Raw genomic sequence first — 20,100 nt, 5'->3', positions numbered from 1 at the left:
GCTCTTCATCGGTGGGAAGCAAGAAGGTGCTTAAAACATCAATGTAGGCCTGTGCTGCGATAGTGCCACGCAAAACAACAAAAACACGACGACACCACAATACCACCGCCTCCGAATTTTAAAGTTAGCACTACACACGCTGGCAGATGACGTTCACCGGGCATTCGCCATACCCACACCCTGCCATCGGATCGCCACATTATGTACCGTGACTCGTCACTCCACACAACGTTTATCCACTGTTCAATTGTCCAATGTTTACGCTCCTTACACCAAGCGTGCGTCGATTGGCATAAACCGGCGTGATGTGTGGCTTATGAGCAGCCGCTTGACCACGATATCCAAGTTTTCTCACCTCCCGCCTAACTGTCATAGTGCTTGCAATGGATCCTGATGCAGTTTGGAACTCCTGTGTGATGTTCTGGATAGATGTCTGCCTATTACACATTACGACCCTCTTCAACTGTTGGCGATCTCTGTCAGTCAACAGACGAGGTCGGTCTGTACGTTGTGTGCTGCAAGTGTCCTTTTACGTTTCCACTTCACTGTCACATCGGAAACAGTGGACCTAGGGATGTTTAGGGGTGTGGAAATCTCGCTTACAGACGTATGACATACGTGACACCCAATCACCTGACCACGTTTGAAGTCCGTAAGTTCCGTGGAGCGCCTCATTCTGCTCTCTCACGATGTCTAATGACTACTGAGGTTGCTGATATGTAGTAACTGGCAGTAGGTGGCAGCACAATGCACCTAATATGAAAAAGTTTGTTTTTGGTGGTGTCCGGATACTTTTGATCACATAGTGTACGTGCGTAAACTTTGCCGGACGACACCGATTGCATGTGCACATGTTTATAGGTGAATAAATATTCTGTTGTGCTCTGTTCTATTCTACTATCTATGACTTTCTGTCTGGAGCGAATTTAGGAGGCGATGGACCACAGATTCTGATTTAATGGAAGAATCGTGGAGAACAGTAGTTCACGCACAGATCATTTCCAAATCTTTTGTTCGACCAGTTCTTGGGTTGTTCGTCGGTCTAGAGCCGTTGGATTAGCAGGAGAGAGAGAAAATATTCAAGCAAGAACAACCAAATTCGTCGTTCGTTTGTTTTGGCAGCTTGAGTCTGTCACAGAAATGTTCCAGCGGACTGCAGAGAGGGACCTCACCAGAAAGATTACAGAGCGCCTTTCTCACAAAATTCCAAGAGTCTGCGTCCAAACTGAATCAATAAACAGGTTGTTTCCTCCCGCGTACATCTCCTGTAGTGGCTATGACGCTAAAATGAGCGGTGTTCGGGTTCCTACAGTACGTTACTGACAGTATTTGTTTCGTCGTACTATCCGCGAATTGAATAGCGAGTGGAGAAAGTTGTAGTGCCTCACCACGTAGCTCCCTTCACACGCCATACGATGAATTACAGAAATTGGTGAAGATGTTTCTCTAATTCAGCTGCTCGTGAATGTATGGCACCAATCTTTAAGACTGGTAGTTGAGGTGTTATGCAACGCCGACCGCTGTGGACGAGCTGATCTAGGCGCTTCAGTCCGGAACCGCGCTGTTGCTACGGTCGCAGGTTCGAATCCTGCCTCTGGCATGGATGTGTGTGATGTCCTTAGGTTAATTAGGTTTAAGTAGTTTTAAGTCTAGGGGACTGATGACCTCAGATGTTAAGTCCCATAGCGCAGGAGCCATTTGAACGATTTTTGAAGTATGCAACGACGAAGAACGAAAGACAGTAGAAATAAAATGAGGACAATTGCAGTAGCGTATATGTTATCATACGTTCAATACAGAGTTTCCTTTCTTCGGCTATCTGTACGTTAACGTATTTTCGCGCTGGGATATTGGTCGGTTCATTTACTATTTTCGTGTCGTACGCTGTCAGTTTGTTTGCTAGATGCAAGTCCTTAGATTATACATAAATATGTGTATTTCTGTCCATCCAAGCTGCTTTTATAATTTTATTAAAAAATGGAACGAGAATTTGCATTAATATTTTGTAAACGCTGCTATATTTTAAAGTATTCGTAAAAAATTCAAAGTGTTTTATGAATCATATTCGTTTAAAAGTACTTAACAATTAAATATTTAACAATTGTTTGGTCTCTGACATGTAACAACTTTGTTCAGCACGTCATCTTTTGCGAAAACACGTTTCTACGCAGTCGTGTTTTTTCACTCGTAGTCAGTTTCGAGATACATTTAACTGCGATGAGTCGTATGTAAAACGTCTTAGAGAGTGGCTGAAAGAATACTGACAGTGTAAAAAATAAATATTGTATTTGATGAAATATGAATTGATGATGGAGTTCTGCATTTGATTCTGAAGTATCCGACCAACATATTGTTCAAAATGGTTCAAATGGCTCTAAGCACTATGGGACTTAACATCTGAGGTCATCAGTCCCCAAGACTTAGAACTACTTAAACCTAACTAACCTAAGAACATCACACACATCCATGCCCGAGTGAGAATTCGAACCTGCGACCGTAGCAGCAGCGCGGTTCCGGACTGAAGCGCCTAGACCCACTCGGTTACGTGGCCGGCTTCAACATACTATATTTCAATGTAGTTCAGAATCCGAACATCTGAAGGAGGTGATTGAGAATTGGCTATAGTGAATGAACTATTGGAACGAGACTAACAACTAAGTAAAAACTAGTTGTACAGCTTGTTCTCAGTCATTCTGTGGAGGGTGCTTAGTGTTCGATTGTACTGGAATTTAATGCACACAAAATTGTTAATTTTTCATGGTTAGGCACTGCCATCTGGGCCACTCAATAACTAAACAAAAGTTTATAGTGAAAGCAACGCCTGATGCAGGGAACTGAAACTTTTGCGCTATCTGACAACCTTGTGAATAATTTTAAACAGTTGTAAGATTAATGTTTACGTAAACATAACATCTAAGGTCTTAGTTCTCCCAAAGAAATTAATTTTGAAGAACAGCTTTCTGTGATCTGAATTTTACTTTCGGAGAGAGTCTAACCATGAGAAATATTCTCCCGGATGAACAAACAATACGGTTGTAATTGCACGAACCGCGGGAGGTTTTACGCGAGGGAAGATAAGTTTAAAAGTTGCCACAAAAGAATAACCGACGAACACCGCTGCGGCCGCCCGGTACCTAACCCGACCTCGGCGTTACAAGCTCGTATTTATTCACCTGTCCAAGTAAAAACACGACTTACACTCGGTAAAATTGCTGAAGAATGTCCAGTAGGTGTTGGGACAATTCATTCTATCTGTCAAAACAAAATGAATTGCCATAAAGCTTGTGGGTTGCCAGGAAGCTCACCGCTCATCACAGAGACTTCGCATTTGCACTGAGCTCGAACATCGTTTCAGATGCGTAAGTGACGCATTTTTTGGACAGGATTTTACCCTGTGATCAAACTCGTGTACTTAATTCAGAGTCAGTGTTCAATTGTCAAGAAATGCAGTGGAAGTACACTGAATTACCTGCCTGTAAGAAATTCAAAACACAGCTATCTGCTGGTAAGGTCGTGTTAACCATCTTTTTCAGTGCTAGTGGTCCAATATTTGGTATTTACTTTTGGAGTGGCAATACAATATAAACAGTCTATACAACTCAGGCTCGCTTGAGAATAAAATCAAGCCCGTGCTGAAGAGGAACTGTCCGGAATTGCAGAGAAAAGGCGTACTTCTTCAAGAGAACACTCGATACCATACGCGCAAGTGACACTGGAAACTATTGGCAAAGTGGGTTGGGATATCCTACTTCTTCCACCTTACAGACCTGATCTTGCCCTGTCGGATTTTTATCTCTACAGTCCGACGAAACAGTCTTTACATCGCATCAAGTTCAACGACAGTGAAGAAGTAAGGAACAAGCTAAAAAACTTGATCCGAGATCAAGGTAAAGAATCTTTCTTTGAGGCAATAAGAAGACTCGCAAAATAAAGGGAGTAGAGCATAGAAGTTGCTATGAATTACGAGGGAAAACAGACCAAAGCATGTATCGATTTAATAAACAATTCTTGCTGTGTAGCTGTGGGTCTCAAATGAAATTTGATGGAGAGACCTTTTCAAGTCTCAAGCATCTGTGATGTATATAAGCAGACTGAAGCAACGAAAGAAAATGCTGGGATTCGAACTCAAGTCTCCCGCTCACTAGGCAGATATGCTAACAACTATCGCCACCCCAGCACACTGGCTTCAAATAACTCCACAGACTACCGTAGCACGCCTTCCTCCTCATTCCCTACGTGGCTTACTTGTTAGCACATCTGCCTAATTAGCAGAAGACCCGAGTTCGAATCCTCGCCTCGGATCAAATTTTTGTTTGTCGCTTTAGTCTGCATATACAGGGTGGTCCATTGATAGTGACCGGACCAAATATCTCAAGAAATAAGCATCAAACGAAAAAACTACAAAGAACGAAACTTGTCTAGCTTGAAGGGGGAAACCAGACGGCGCTATGGTTGGCCCGCTACATGGCGCTGCCATAGGTCAAACGGATATCAACTGCGCTTTTTTAAATGGGAACCCCCCATTTCTTATTACATATTCGTGTAGTACGTAAAGAAATGTGAATGTTTTAGTTGGACCACTTTTTTCGCTTTGTGATAGATGGCGCTGTAAAGGTCGGGACACACATGTCAGGACCGTGTCCGTGCCGAGAGACGTCCGAGTATCGGCCGTCACCCGGACTACGAAATACAACATTAAAACAAATGCAGCGGGCCCCACTTGACCGGGCCGTGCACGGGGAACGTCAACGGGCCGGGGCCGGGCCGGGCGGGATTCGCCGTGTTTAAATTTTCACGTGACGGACACGGCCTGACGGTGGGGTTGTCTTGTGAGCTTTGCAACTGCGCAAAACTGTTCTGTGTACAAAACATGGATGTGGAACGACTAGTAGAGGAAGTTCGTAAGTTTCCTGTTCTTTACGATCAGGGAAGTGAGAACTACAGTTTTAATACCCGAAAGATATTTATTTACTTTTTATTTTACAAACAGATGTTTGGTTTATGTCATCGTTATATCGCCAAGGCGACATGTTCTTGCCATTCCACAGTCCCTTGTGGAGAGTTCAGGAATTTTTTGAGTTGTTCTCGTACAGCAAATGCAGCATCTGTTGATCTCCCACGAATTCGAGGTAGGTTTCGAAGATTTGATGAACTTCCGGATCCCTCAGCAATTTCCGTTTGATCCATCCTCTGTTCGGGCACCCTATAACCTTCCATTTTTCGAATAAAGTTGTACAGTACACACGCAGCCGTCACAATCATTGTAAGGTTATTAGGATCTCCCTGAAGGATTCTTCTAAATATTCGAAATTTCTGTTGCAATATACCGAATGCATTTTCGGATATTCTTCTTGCCCGACTCAAACGATAATTAAATATAGCCTTGTCATTTGTTAAGTTCCTGCCAGGATATGGTCGCATCAAGTATGTTTTGAGAGGGAAAGCTTCATCGCCTACAATTACCATTGGAAGTTCAACATCAGTTCCGGGTAAAATTTTACTCTTTGGGACGCTAAGCGTATTATTTTCCAATGACTTTCCAAGATTTGAATTTACTAGAATGCCTCCATCAGAGTTTTTTCCGTACGCTCCCACGTCTATTGCAATAAAATTATAACATGGGTCAACCAGAGCAAGAAGCACAATGGAATATGTTTTTTTGTAATTCCAATAGAGACTTCCTGAGTTGTTTGGAGCCTGTATTGTTACGTGCTTTCCATCTAAAGATCCAATGCAGTTTGGAAACTGCCATTTTGTCCAAAACTCCTCAGCTATAGCATTCCATTTTTCTTCATTCGGCACAGGCATCACCTCTTCTAACAATAAATCGATAACTGTTCTAGAGGTGTCATGGACGATAGCTGCAACTGTGGATTTTCCCAACCTGTAGCTGAAGGAAATAGTTTTAAAGGAATCTCCTGTAGCAAGGAACCTGAAAAAAATTGAATGTATGAGATGAGAAATACTGTATAATCTATAAAATATTTGCAGCATTTTAAACATTGTAATATAAATACGCGATTTAAAATATTTTTGCTACAGGTGGAATAGAGGAATGCAAAAAAAAATGGGCATCTGTTCGTGACCAACGAAGGAAGACCTTGCAGAAAAGGAAAACCGTTTCAGGACAAGCTGCTGTTCATCAACATAAATACAAGTATGAAGATCTCTTAACGTTCCTGCTACCTTACATGGTAGAACGAGAAACAGTTTCCAATGTTCCTTACACGCAAGACAATAATGAGCATAAACAAGAATCAAATACAGATTCCCAAGAGGAGCAGTCGATTGTTGAAAACGAAAAAGTGTCTACACAAGAAGACATTGCAGATGAAGAATGGATCATTAAAACCCAGGGTAGTGAAACAGAGAATTTGATAGAGCGCACTCGGCATTCCCAGACGCCCTCAGCTCATTCGTCCGTCACTTCAAAGAAGAACACGTTTATGAAACCACCACTGAAACGAAAATTTCAGCGTGAGGTTAAACCACAAGAATCTGCATCAAGCCAGCTCATGGCTTACATTTTGGCAGAAAAAAAAGCTGAAAAACAGAGAGATATACAAAACCCAGTTGATGCTTTTTTGGCTGGTATAGCACCAGCCCTAAAATCATTGCATCCACTACTGTTTCATCAAGCTAAAAGTAGGATTTTTTCAATTGTACAAGACTTTGAACTGAAGCAACTCATGAATGACGTATCAGTCCATCAATTCACTCCATCATCCTCCAATTCCTCAGCAAAATCTGTTTCAACACCATATCCTTCACCTGTGTGAAACGAGTCAACAGAACCTACACAGCAGCTTTTGGACCTGCAAAGGGATTCGCACAATTCGTATATAAGTAACCAAAGCCATCATCCTCCAAGTTCCCCTGCATCCTCATCAGCTTCAGAAACTAATTCACTGAATAGTCCTCATTTGTTTTTCTTAGGGTAGTAGAAATTTAACTGTATTATTTACTAACTTATGTATTTATCTTTCAATTACTAAAGTAATAAAATAAAAATGCTGTCCTTAAAACTTCTTATTTATTTGTGTTCGGTGTACTTTTCTTTAACCTACCGTAAAAAAACCGCCAGTCGTTCTTTGGGTGAAACTGATACTCTCCAGAACGTGTCATTTTTTCTCAGCCTTGGTTCTAGTTTCTTTAAAAGTTCACAGAAGGTGTACTGCGTCATCCTAAAATATTCATAAAACTTAGTCTCATCATCTACGAGGTGAGAAAATAGTGTTCGAAACTCTCCCTGTACTGGTCTTGTTTTCCAGGCACTGTGGATCCATAATTTTCTTCTTCTTGTTTGCCTTCGTTCGTTTTCCTCTTCGTCTAAAGCAAGTGCTATAAGTCCTAATTCACTATTACGAAAATTAGTGAACATGTTTTACAGCTTTCACAAACAGAAACACAGCTCACCGCGTCCGAGTCACTACAAGGAACAACAGACACACGGACGTGCTCCGGTCATGTGTGGCCCCTGCAGGAACGGACCGTAGTACGGCCGTCACTCGTCCGACGCTCGGCCCTGACACGGCCCGGACGTGTGTGTCCCGACCTTAATAGTCACAAACGTATAAGTACGTGATATCACGTAACATTCCGCCAGTGCGGACGGTATTTGCTTCGTGATACATTAACAGTTGCGGAAAAGGTCTATATCGTGTTGATGTATGGCTATTGTGATCAAAATGCCCAACGGCCGTGTGCTATGTATGCTGCTTGGTATCCTAGACGACACCATCCAAGTGTCCGGGTCGTTCGCCGGATAGTTACGATATTTAAGGAAACAGGAAGTGTTCAGCCACATGTGAAACGTCAACCTAGACCTGTAACAAGTGAGGATGCCCAAGTAGGTGTTTTAGCTGCTGTCGCGGCTAACGCGCACATCAGTAGCAGAGAAATTGCGCGAGAATCGGGAATCTCAAAAACGTCGGTGTTGAGAATGCTACATCAACATCGACTGCACCCGTACCATATTACTATGCACCAGGAATTGCATGGCGACGACTTCGAACGTCGTGTACAGTTCTGCCACTGGGCACAAGAGAAATTGCGGGACGATGACAGATTTTTTTCACGCGTTCTATTTAGCGACGAAACGTCATTCACCAACAGCGGTAACGTAAACCGGCATAATATGCACTATTTGGCAATGGAAAATCCACGATGGCTGCGATAAGTGGAACATCAGCGACCTTGGCGGGTTAATGTATGGTGCGGCATTTTATCGATGGCAATCTAAATGGTGCAATGCATGCTGATTTCGTACGTAAGGTTCTACCGATGTTTCTACAAGATGTTTCACTGCATGACAGAATGGCGATGTACTTCCAACATGATGGATGTCTGGCACATAGCTCGCGTGCGGTTGAAGCGGTATTAAATAGCATATTTCATGACAGATGGATTGGTCGTCGAAGCACCATATACCACGGCCCGCACGTTCACTGGATCTGACATCCCCGGATTTCTTTCTGTGGGGAAAGTTGAAGGATATTTGCTATCGTGAACCACCGACAACACCTGACAACATGCGTCATCGCGTCGTCAATGCATGTCCCAACATTACGGAAGGCGAACTACTCGCTGTTGAGAGGAATGCCGTTACACGTATTGCCAAATGCACTGAGGTTGACGGACATCATTTTGAGCATTTATTGCATTAATGTGGTATTTACAGGTAATCACGCTGTAACAGCATGCGTTCTCAGAAATGATAAGTTCACAAAGGTGCATGTATCACATTGGAACAACCGAAATAAAATGTTCAAACGTACCTACGTTCTGTATTTTAATTTAAAAAACCTACCTGTTACCAACTGTTCGGGTTCCCGGGTTCGATTCCCGGCGGGGTCAGGGATTTTCTCTGCCTCGTGATGACTGGGTGTTGTGTGATGTCCTTAGGTTAGTTAGGTTTAAGTAGTTCTAAGTTCTAAGGGACTGATGACCATCGATGTTAAGTCCCATAGTGCTCAGAGCCATTTGAACCATTTGACCAACTGTTCGTCTAAAATTGTGAGCTCTATGTTTGTGACTATTACAGCGCCATCTATCACAAAGCGAAAAAAGTGGTCTAACTAAAACATTCATATTTCTTTACGTACTACACGAATATGTAATAAAAAATGGGGGTTCCTGTATAAGAAACGCAGTTGATATCCGTTTGACCTATGGCAGCGCCATCTAGCGGGCTAACCATAGCTCCATCTGGTTTCCCCCTTCAAGCTAGACGAGTTTCGTTCTTTGTAGTTTTTTCGTTTGACGCTTATTTCGTGAGATACTTGGCCCGGTCACGATCCATGGACCACCCTGTATACATCTTAGATGTCTGAGACTTGAAAAGATCTGTGGATCCATTAGTTTAATTTGATTAAAGCGCCTATGCCTGGATTTCAGGCAGTATCACCCGTTTCGTTAGCTGCTGATGTGGTATTTCCATACAGTTGGAGAGCCTCTGCGATGCTGTTCGAGTGTAGGGAGAATACTAAGTGGGCTGAGGCGTGAACTGTAGTTTGGATTGAGGAGGGAGGCTTGCTGCGGCAGTCCGTAGAATTGTGCAAAGACACTGTGCCAGTATGGCGTAGTGGTTGGCGCATCTACCTAGTGAGCAAGAGACCAGAGTTCGAAACCTGGCCTTGGTACAAATTTTCATTCGTCGCTTCAGTCTACATGTAGAGGGTCATTTTTTCGACCGTGTGCAAACTAGGGATTGATCGACGAGAGGAGTCGGAACAAAAAATGTCTAATGAACTTACGTCCGGAAATGCACAGTTTCCATGCTAGAGACCATTTATTCAGTCATACTTTGTTACAGAGGCTGCTGTCTAATAAGCGCTGTATCATGCAGACACAGTTTCAGTATTCATGGTTTCCTCCTAGAGGGTAGCACTGTTTCCCACACGTCATATGCCATGCTCTAGCGCCTTCTCCTGCCATAGTAATTGGTAATGTTGTGTCCGATTCACTTCTCTTGCTGCCTCATCTTGTAGTGGATGTGATACAGCGTTGTACACAATGGTTCCGTATTCGAACCGAAAGCTTGCTGACACGGTTTACTTACGGAAAGGCAAAAGGCAAGGGGCGGCGGGCAGCAAGGTTGCAACAGGAGACCTATCCCCACCGACAACCAAAGCGTTCAGTGTTTGCAACAGTGTTTCGTCGTTTGTCTGAGATAGGGTCGCCGGCCTGTGTGGCCGAGCGGTTCTAGGCGCTTCAGTCTGGAACCGCGCGACCGCTACGGTCGCAGGTTCGAATCCTGCCTCGGGCATGGGTGTGTGTGATGTCCTTAGGTTAGTTAGGTTTAAGTAGTTCTAAGTTGTAGAGGACTGATGACCTCAGAAGTTGAGTCCCATAGTGATCAGAGCCATTTGAACCATTTTTTGAGATAGGGTCGTTTCAGGAAGCAGGAAATCATGAAGGATGTACTCGAAATGTTCGGACACCAGACGTTGAGGAAAATGTGATTAAGACTGTGGAAGGCGACCGCCGTGTCAGTAACAGGCTGTTGGCCCGCCAGTACAAGGTAAGCCAGACGACCGTGTGGAACATTGTCCATTGTTACTACGTTTATCACTTACAGCTTGTGTAGGGCTTACTAGCGACAGAGTTTCCACATTGGGAGCGGTTTTGTCACTGATTTCTTCACCAGGCAGCCATGATTCCGGGATTTTTGTCATCCATCCTATTCGCAGATGGGGCCACCTTTAGGCAGAGTGGTATCTTCAACTTCCACAACAGTCATCTGTGGAATAGTATGCAGAGCCCCCATGGTATGGTGACAGCGAATCATCAGCATCGGAGTAGCCGGAATGTTTGGGCAGGGATAATTGGCGACCGAATTCGGGACCAGTCTTCCTTCCGCGTCTCCTAACAGGCTGGAACTATCGGCGTTTCTTGCTGGTGACTTTGCCTCCCATGCTGGAAGAAGTGCCATTGGTGATTCAAAGGGTTACGTGACTGCTACATGATGGTGCTCCAGCTCATTTCGCCGATAATGTCTGGATGCTGTGGGGCGGCGGTTAACTTGTAAAAAATCTAATTGCTGTATAAATGTCTGCATGTTGAATCCGTTTCAGGATTTTAGAATGTTGTTAATGCTGTCTTTCACCGTTCTCAACACTGGCTCTCTATTTACTTTTTTAGCACCCAGAAAGTGATTTAACAAAACGTGAATCCTGTAAATAGAGTTCCTAGTGCCCACTTCATCTGAGAATACCATTATAGCTGCAGCTTATAGCTCTGAGGAATTAGGAGATTGTCCGGGATTTCTAATCAAAAACGATTTTCCAAAATAGTTGAGTATATTCTGAAATTCACTGATAAAAAAAACACAAGTATCCCTACAACCTAACTAACAGAGCAGTTCAGAGTCTAATGCGCTGATGCAACTATAAATGTCCGAATTAAATGTTAAAAAGAATGCTCGCCATAATTTGATGAAAATATTTCATCAAACGCCACGCTAAATATTTGGTAGGATGTCTGTCCCGCGACGGCACGTGAAAATACGACAATACGCGAACTGAAGCTAGATAATTAAAATCATCCCAGAATTAACCCTTCACTTGAAATGATTTCATGGTTCCGCGTATCGCTAGTAACTTAATACGGCACCCGAGGCTGTTTGTAGCAGTGATACCGATGCGACGCGACTCCCGACACAGATGGCGTGTCATTCAGCGTCTGGAGAGAACTGGGGCCTTGCTTCCTCGCGCAGCGTTCTTATATATAAAGCCGCGGTTCCGCGTATCGCTAGTAACTTAATACGGCACCCGAGGCTGTTTGTAGCAGTGATACCGATGCGACGCGACTCCCGACACAGATGGCGTGTCATTCAGCGTCTGGAGAGAACTGGGGCCTTGCTTCCTCGCGCAGCGTTCTTATATATAAAGCCGCGGTGCGGATGGCTAAGGGAACGCCTGATCAAATCGGCTCTCCCGACTAACCGCTGGGCTAGTAACGCACCACTTCAAGTTACATAATAATTTATAGCTTCTTTTGCTGATGGCCGATGAAGCTCTTAATTTAAACGTGCATTCAGCACACAGGTAAGTATTGATAATAAAATTTTGACATGGCTAAGTTAAATATTTTGGGCGAGAGAATTAATTTAATTACACTGCACGCAGTAGATGAGCTCTGAACTGGCCCTTTTGAGATCCGCTATCGCTATAATTTTATAGGTATTCAAAAGAAACTTTTCACATCTTCATAGTCATAGCGGACCTCCAACCTATTTAAATCTAAACATCCTAGCCTTATTTATTAGCCTACTTAATCTATCTTGCTTCCTTCAGTTTTGAGACGAAAACCAGGAAATCATGAATTTCCACTAAAATCTTAATTTGTGAAATCCAAAGTACTGTTTTTATTAAATCATTATGAAAGATGAATCTAAATATAAATTTTGAAGTCTCTAGCTCTTTTCTGTTGCGCCAATGATTTTTTTAGAAAAACGTCCAAATTTCGAAAATGACTTAAGTTATCGTACTGATATTCAACACACATTAATTTAGTATTATTCCTGACACGCTAGAAAAGTTTTAGGTCATTTGCTTGATTTTTAAGGTATTGCGCAACATTTATGACGTCAGAGCTAGTTACAGCAGACTGGCTGGCACACAATGGAAACTGATGTGAATTTACTACAGCGTGAGTAGGCTGCTTCCCTACATCACCCTCTACTTAAATTTTTTTTGTTTATGAATGTTAATGAATGGAAAAAAAATTTAATTACAGAAAGGGAAGCAAGAGTACAGTTTAACTCTCTATGAAAAATCAAAATTGAAATATAAACCTGTAGAAACATTAAAGAAAACTTATTACCTACATTAATTATTTAAATTGTAGGCATGTTCACTGCCTTTTAAACAATGTCATTACTCAAAATTTTAAGCAAAGTCAATGAAATATTTTGGCATACATATTGCCTTAGACAAACAAACACATACAAATTGAAAAATTATGAAAATCTTAGATCCATTAAATACATTTTTACATAGACAAATTCAAAGAAAATAACATGATACATAAACAGATGATTATCTCTTAGCAGTCTTTTCTAAACCTGAAAGAAAATTTCACAAATAATTTTTACACACATGGTTGTAGCCGCTTTGGCTGGCGTCCTACACTTCCATTCACAAGGGTAGAGGAGGGGAAGTTGCTATGGTGTGCGTCCTTCACGTTCTCTCTAAATTACATGGGTGAAAGGGGAGGGGTCACTGTGAGTTGTGTCCAAGTCACTCCACGCTTTCACGCAGCTACCAGGCTGCCATTATCTGGTTTGTCCTATAGAACAAACAAAAAGAGTGCCTCAGACTCTGTTCACTTAATATCTATGGATGGGTCACAATGAAATGGGGATATATACATTTTATCCTTCAATATTTTTCTGGAACAAAGTTAACAGAGCTTTTTCAGTATTACTCTTGCGGTTACTTAACTGTCATAAAATCGTTAAACAAATGGCTCAAAACGCCTTTAGTCATGTATTAGAGAAAATTTATGCTCCTAAGGCATACAATCATAAATCATATTTAACATCAATTTATTATTTCTGGGCCGGAACACTGAACCAATGCTCGGTACATTCCTGATACATTTGTATTTTAAGCACTTAACTGACTCATCTTTGATTACCTTATTCTTAGAGATAGTATGAGTATGATTAGTGGTTGGTTTCTCAGCTTCTTTGTACATGTGAGTAACTTTTGGTAATAGTACAATTGTGAGTGTTCAAAACACAATACGTTTAGTTGACTACTAAATTCACTTATTGGTCCTCTGCTGTTGTCAGTTCCACATCTGCAATTAGGTACTTACTTACTTTGAAGTGTATTTATGCTGAGCTAAAATAATGTTTCACGTCTGTCAGTATGTTATTTATTTATTTTGCTAGTGTATGTACTTATTTAACACTCACTCTATTAATATTTAAAGCATAGGATAGCACATTTATTCCATATCTATAGTGTATTGCAGCTGATCAGTTTGCTCACGTGGCAATCCATTTCCACTCGATCGGACGCTGAAACCTCAGGTAGTCTCTCTCAGACCTACCATTAAAGTGCATCAAGTAAATATGGACGAGCGTAATGCTAAATTCCTTAAACCTATAGGACACCATGAGCTGCTCTGTCTCATCTAACATAAGGGTACCTATGGTCGCATTCTTGCCTCCAACTCATAACCTCAATACATGTAGGTGTATCCTGTCACACACTACACTAAAATAATGGCCAGCTCCAACCTTACAAATACTTCAGGGACGTGTCCTTCACGTCTCAACCACAAACACTACTCAATTCTATTACACTGCCTTTCCTTGCTACACCAGGTGAGTTTAATCTTACAACTTATCTGCATATTTTTCCTAACACTAAGCAATCTCTTTTACTATTTCTTAGTTAGCTCTAATGCATACACTAGGTTTCACTACCACTTCAGATCCTGCTTGTACATGAATTCATATATCTTTTTAAATTACTGTTGGTGGACCATTTCCAATAAAACAACACTTTGTAGTTACTATATTACCAGGGTACTATACATAATTGTTACTCAAATACATTTGTATCTTCATTATGTCATACTTCTCTATTGTTTGTCACTATTAGGTTTGTCACATTAGATATTTTTCTTCACTAATCGGTAGATAGAATGGTTACATAACTCATGGCTTGATAGCCATGACAGAAAATTTTCATGTCTGGAAAGAAGAGGTCGAAATTTTTGTGGATAGGAAAGATGAAGAATGAGTGAGACCTGAAAGGGAAAGAAGATCTCACACAGCTGGGACTGCACAGCTGCCACACTGTGTAGAGGTTACAGAACAACTTCCTCCCTACAGCATTCATTCATAACCTTTGACTATGCCAGGTCGATCTGAAAATACCTTATGATGCCTTTTTAGAACCTGTCTCAGTTCTTCCTTCTGATAGCTTCTATCTTGTCTAAAATAATTGATTCTTCTTCTTCTCCTGTGTTCAGCTTACTGTTACTAAGATTAACACCTTCGTCCCAATACCTCCTATTTTTCAGAACTCGTATAGGCAGCTCCCAAGTTCCATCATCAGTTACTACATGTTTATCACTAAAAGGTACTATAATTTCTCCGGTTATCGGCAAGACCATTTTTAACTGGCTTCTTTCAAAGTCAACAACACTCTGATATTTCGACAAGAAATCTATGCCAATTAAAACCTCAATACTGAGATTGTTTACAATTAAACATGGATGATCAATTAAATTACCGTTAATGTTAAAGGGCAGCAAAGCTTCTTGCTTTATCGTTTTTGACACCTTGCCAGTAGCGCCAATTATTCTTAGTCCTGATACCCTCATTACTGTAAGCTTGTCTTTACCAGGTAATGCATCAAAAAAGGACTGAGATATCGCACTCACTTCACTTCCACTGTCTAAGAGACAACGTACATTGATACCCAACATATTCACTATTATTATAGGGTGGGTTATTCTAGGTGGTACAGGTGGTTCCTCAAATTCATCTAATAGTTCCTTTTGGATTTGTCTCCAACTAAAGTGATCGACATCTGTCTTCATTATATTTAGGTCACCGTGTGTAGGGGTTTCCTGAATTACATTTTCAGCTGCCTTTTCCAGTCGATCTATTAATTTCAAATCGAAACACTGCACGACTTCATTACATTTAGTTTGCTGAACATGACCCAAATTACTGTAGTCTGAGCGATCCTGCGTCTCCAGACCCGGCATAACACTAGTTACAGCTAAACAACTTTCACCATTATCGTCGGTTTCCTTCTCAAGTGACAAATGGTCACATATACTGGGTTCATCGACCCCCAACAGGCTACCCTCTACATTTTCACTTATCTCCTGTCCTAAATCTATTAGTACATTATCAACATCCTGCACAGGCACTTTAGATAAGAGCACATCATCCTCATCGTAAATATAAGCATGAATTTCTTCTGCTTCTTCACCTGACAATTCAATATTTTGTAGCTCTTCCCTACTGTTACACTGCTGCGCCTTCTCTTCTTCTTCCCACTTAGAAAGCGTCTCTAACACGGTATCTATCAAATACTGTGAGTGATCTAATATTTCTGTTGTATCCTTAGATGCTACCGACACTTCATCCACCTGTTCAGTTTGAGTATTCTGATCTGTCTTACCAATTCCCTTAACTACTGGCATAGGAAAAGTAACCGCCTGGTGAGCGCCAGTGTCCTCATAGACGGGAACTAGTTTTCCTGCCTCGGCCTACTACTGTTTCCTTTATTTTCATTATAGTTAACTGGCATAGCATTGCTTTCCATACTGTGGTTTACATGCATAATTTTGTTTGGCACAACATTACTGTCATTTGGATGCCATTGTTGGTTCTGATAATTATTTCCCCAATTCCTACCTCTCTTTGGATGGCGAACACCTACTGTTCTAATGTTTACTTTGCCATTTTGCTCGTTCCTAAAATTACTACTATTGTTATTAGCATTTCTGTTATTACGTGCCTGCTCCTCATTGGCAGCAACACGTTCTACACGTTCCAGATACTCAATGAAACGATCCAGATTGTCTCTAGGGGCAGATATAATTCTAGTTTGCCAGTACCATGGCAGTTTGGCTTCAAGACCCAGTATTATCATTTCAGGTTTCAGCTTTTCGTCCAAATGTGATAAACGTGAAATCCATGACCTAGCAAACTCTTTAATAGATTCCTTGCCTGCATTGAAGCGTTTTCCACTCCAAAATTCTCTCAACACTTCATTTTGCTTATTACTAGACCAATATTCATTAATGAAAGCTGTTCTAAACTCCGCTAATATTTTACACTTCAACATAACATCAGCTGACCAACGCATGGCGTCACCTGCTAAATGGCTTTTAATAAATGAGATTTTCTCTCGTTCAGACCAAGTTGGTGGAATCACATCTTCAAAATCGTTCCAGAAATCTAGCGGGTGGATATTTCTATCTGGATCAAACCGCAAAAACTGCTGACACCCGATAAAAGGGGCGTTTGCAGCTACAACTTGTTGTATACTACCATTACCAGAAGTTACTGAAGCTACTTTACTCTCAATGTTAGCAATGTTAGTACTGATATTTTCTACTCTCAATTCAACATTATCTACTCTTTGTACAATATGAGTAGTATCAGTTTTGATTGCATTTACTTCTGCTTGACATATGTTTACCTTTATATTAACATCTTTAAATCTATCTGAGCACAGTTCAGATTCCGCCTCGATCTTTTCTGTTAACTTGTGCTCCAGCTTCGCATCTTCCATTTGGAAGTCCTTGCGAACCTCAGCAACTTCGGATTTTACTGTTTTATACATTTCAGAAAATTGTTGAGCAACCTTTTTCTTAATATCCACATGGTTGTAATCAATTTTATAATTCAAACTGTCTAGATCCTCTTTCAACTTATTGCAACCAGCCTTGAAGGTATCGTCCATTACCTCCAATCGTTTATTAAAATTTGTTTGGCTGGCCACAATCTCAGACTTTAATTCAGCATTACTGTTTTTGACCTGTTCACTTATTTCAGACTTTAATTCAGCCGTCATTTGTGCATTACTGGCAGCTATTGCTTGTAATATAACATTTAAATCAATAGCCCCAGCATCTTTGGGTTGCTCACTAGCTAGCTTTTTATCACACTCAGGTGACAAAAAACTAGCTCCAATACCAGAATCATCAAAATTAAATGAAATTTCTGATTGATTAGTCATATCTAACTTCTCCTTCTTAAACTCTACCATCTCTGATGACTGTTTCATTTTTAATTCACCAGAGAAACTATCATCCAATAAATTTACAATTTCTACTTTCTGCTTTACTACAGGGGTCTCTATTATTGAATCATTGCCCCTTCGCACACTACTGTCAGGAGACAATACTTCATATTTCACTTTAACATTACTACTTTCATGCATATTTACACTTGAACCATTGTCTGGATTTACAGTTCCCTCAACCGACATAGGTTCTGATATAAGTTTAACCTCAGTTTCTTTTGGCGGTTCCATCGCCGACAGACTTTTAGTGCAGGTTAGTAAAATTTTTAACAGCTTTTCACTTAACTTAGTTCCTTCTGCACGACGTATGGCGTTGTCTGCGCGGCGTACCAGGATTCCTGATGCGACGAGGCACGTTGAACTGCAGACGGCTCTCCGACGGCTGTTGTGTGTTTGCGTGGCTAGCAATTGCAGGCGCTGCGCCGGCTGCTCCAGCGGACGACTGCGGTGCGGCGAGACTGGCTTCTCGCGATGCCGGCAGCACCGCTAGACTCAGTGCCAGCTCCGTCAATCCAGATGTGTTGTTAATCCAATTGCGTCGTTCACATGCACACGTAACACTTTCACTGTTCTATTACTCAGCTGCGTGTCGCATTCCACTCGCGAATCCGAATAGTTAAAAATCACTTTCACTTAGTTGATTTCCCGGCCGATGCACCATATGTGGGGCGGCAACTAAGTTGTAAAAATAATCGTTTGCTGTATAAAAGTTTGCATGTTGAATCCGTTTCAGGCTTTTAGAATGTTGTTAATGCTGTCTTTCGCCGTTCTCAACACGGGCTCTCTATTTACTTTTTTAGCACCCAGAAAGTGATTTAACCAAACGTGAAGCCTGTAAATAGAGTTCCTAGTGCCCACTTCATCTGAGAATACCATTATAGCTGCAGCTTATAGCTCTGAGGAATTAGGAGATTGTCCGGGATTTCTAATCAAAAACGATTTTCCAAAATAGTTGAGTATATTCTGAAATTCACTGATAAAAAAAACACAAGTATCCCTACAACCTAACTAACAGAGCAGTTCAGAGTCTAATGCGCTGATGCAACTATAAATGTCCGAATTAAATGTTAAAAAGAATGCTCGCCATAATTTGATGAAAATATTTCATCAAACGCCACGCTAAATATTTGGTAGGATGTCTGTCCCGCGACGGCACGTGAAAATACGACAATACGCAAACTGAAGCTAGATAATGAAAATCATCCCAGAATTAACCCTTCACTTGAAATGATTTCATGGTTCCGCGTATCTCTAGTAACTTAATACGGCACCCGAGGCTGTTTGTAGCAGTGATACCGATGAGACGCGACTCCCGACACAGATGGTGTGTCATTCAGCGTCTGGAGAGAACTGGGGCCTTGCTTCCTCGCGCAGCGTTCTTATATATAAAGCCGCGGTGCGGACGACTAAGGGAACGCCTGATCAAATCGGCTCTCCCGACTAACCGCTGGGCTAGTAACGCACCACTTCAAGTTACATAATAATTTATAGCTTCTTTTGCTGATGGCTGATGAAGCTCTTAATTTAAACGTGCATTCAGCACGCAGGTAAGTATTGATAATAAAATTTTGACATGGCTAAGCTAAATATTTTGGGCGAGAGAATTAATTCAATTACACTGCACGCAGTAGATGAGCTCTGAACTGGCCCTTTTGAGATCCGCTATCGCTATAATTTTATAGGTATTCAAAAGAAACTTTTCACATCTTCATAGTCATAGCGGACCTCCAACCTATTTAAATCTAAACATCCTAGCCTTATTTATTAGCCTACTTAATCTATCTTGCTTCCTTCAGTTTTGAGACGAAAACCAGAAAATCATGAATTTCCACTAAAATCTTAATTTGTGAAATCCAAAGTACTGTTTTTATTAAATCATTATGAAAGATGAATCTAAATATAAATTTTGAAGTCTCTAGCTCTTTTCTGTTGCGCCAATGATTTTTTTAGAAAAACGTCCAAATTTCGAAAATGACTTAAGTTATCGTACTGATATTCAACACACATTAATTTAGTATTATTCCTGACACGCTAGAAAAGTTTTAGGTCATTTGCTTGATTTTTAAGGTATTGCGCAACATTTATGACGTCAGAGCTAGTTACAGCAGACTGGCTGGCACACAATGGAAACTGATGTGAATTTACTACAGCGTGAGTAGGCTGCTTCCCTACAATGCACCTCAGTCGTGTCATCCCTGGTCGATGGATCGGACGCGAGTGTTGCATGGGCTGCTCGTTCATCAGATCTCAACCCGTGCGATTTCTGGTTATGGGGCCATCTCAGGAGTATTGTGTATGCAGAGCGCATGCC

At 41.4% G+C, this 20,100-nt stretch overlaps 1 protein-coding gene across 2 annotated transcripts in view; it reads right to left on the bottom strand.

The window, feature by feature from the left end:
* Positions 1–20,100, bottom strand: part of LOC124777448 (esterase FE4-like) — a 324,295-nt gene that overhangs the window by 152,400 nt on the left and 151,795 nt on the right. The window lies entirely within an intron of this gene.

Source organism: Schistocerca piceifrons, chromosome 2, assembly GCF_021461385.2.
Source record: "Schistocerca piceifrons isolate TAMUIC-IGC-003096 chromosome 2, iqSchPice1.1, whole genome shotgun sequence".
Classification (NCBI taxonomy): domain Eukaryota; kingdom Metazoa; phylum Arthropoda; class Insecta; order Orthoptera; family Acrididae; genus Schistocerca; species Schistocerca piceifrons.
This window is presented reverse-complemented; position numbering and strand designations above follow the sequence as displayed.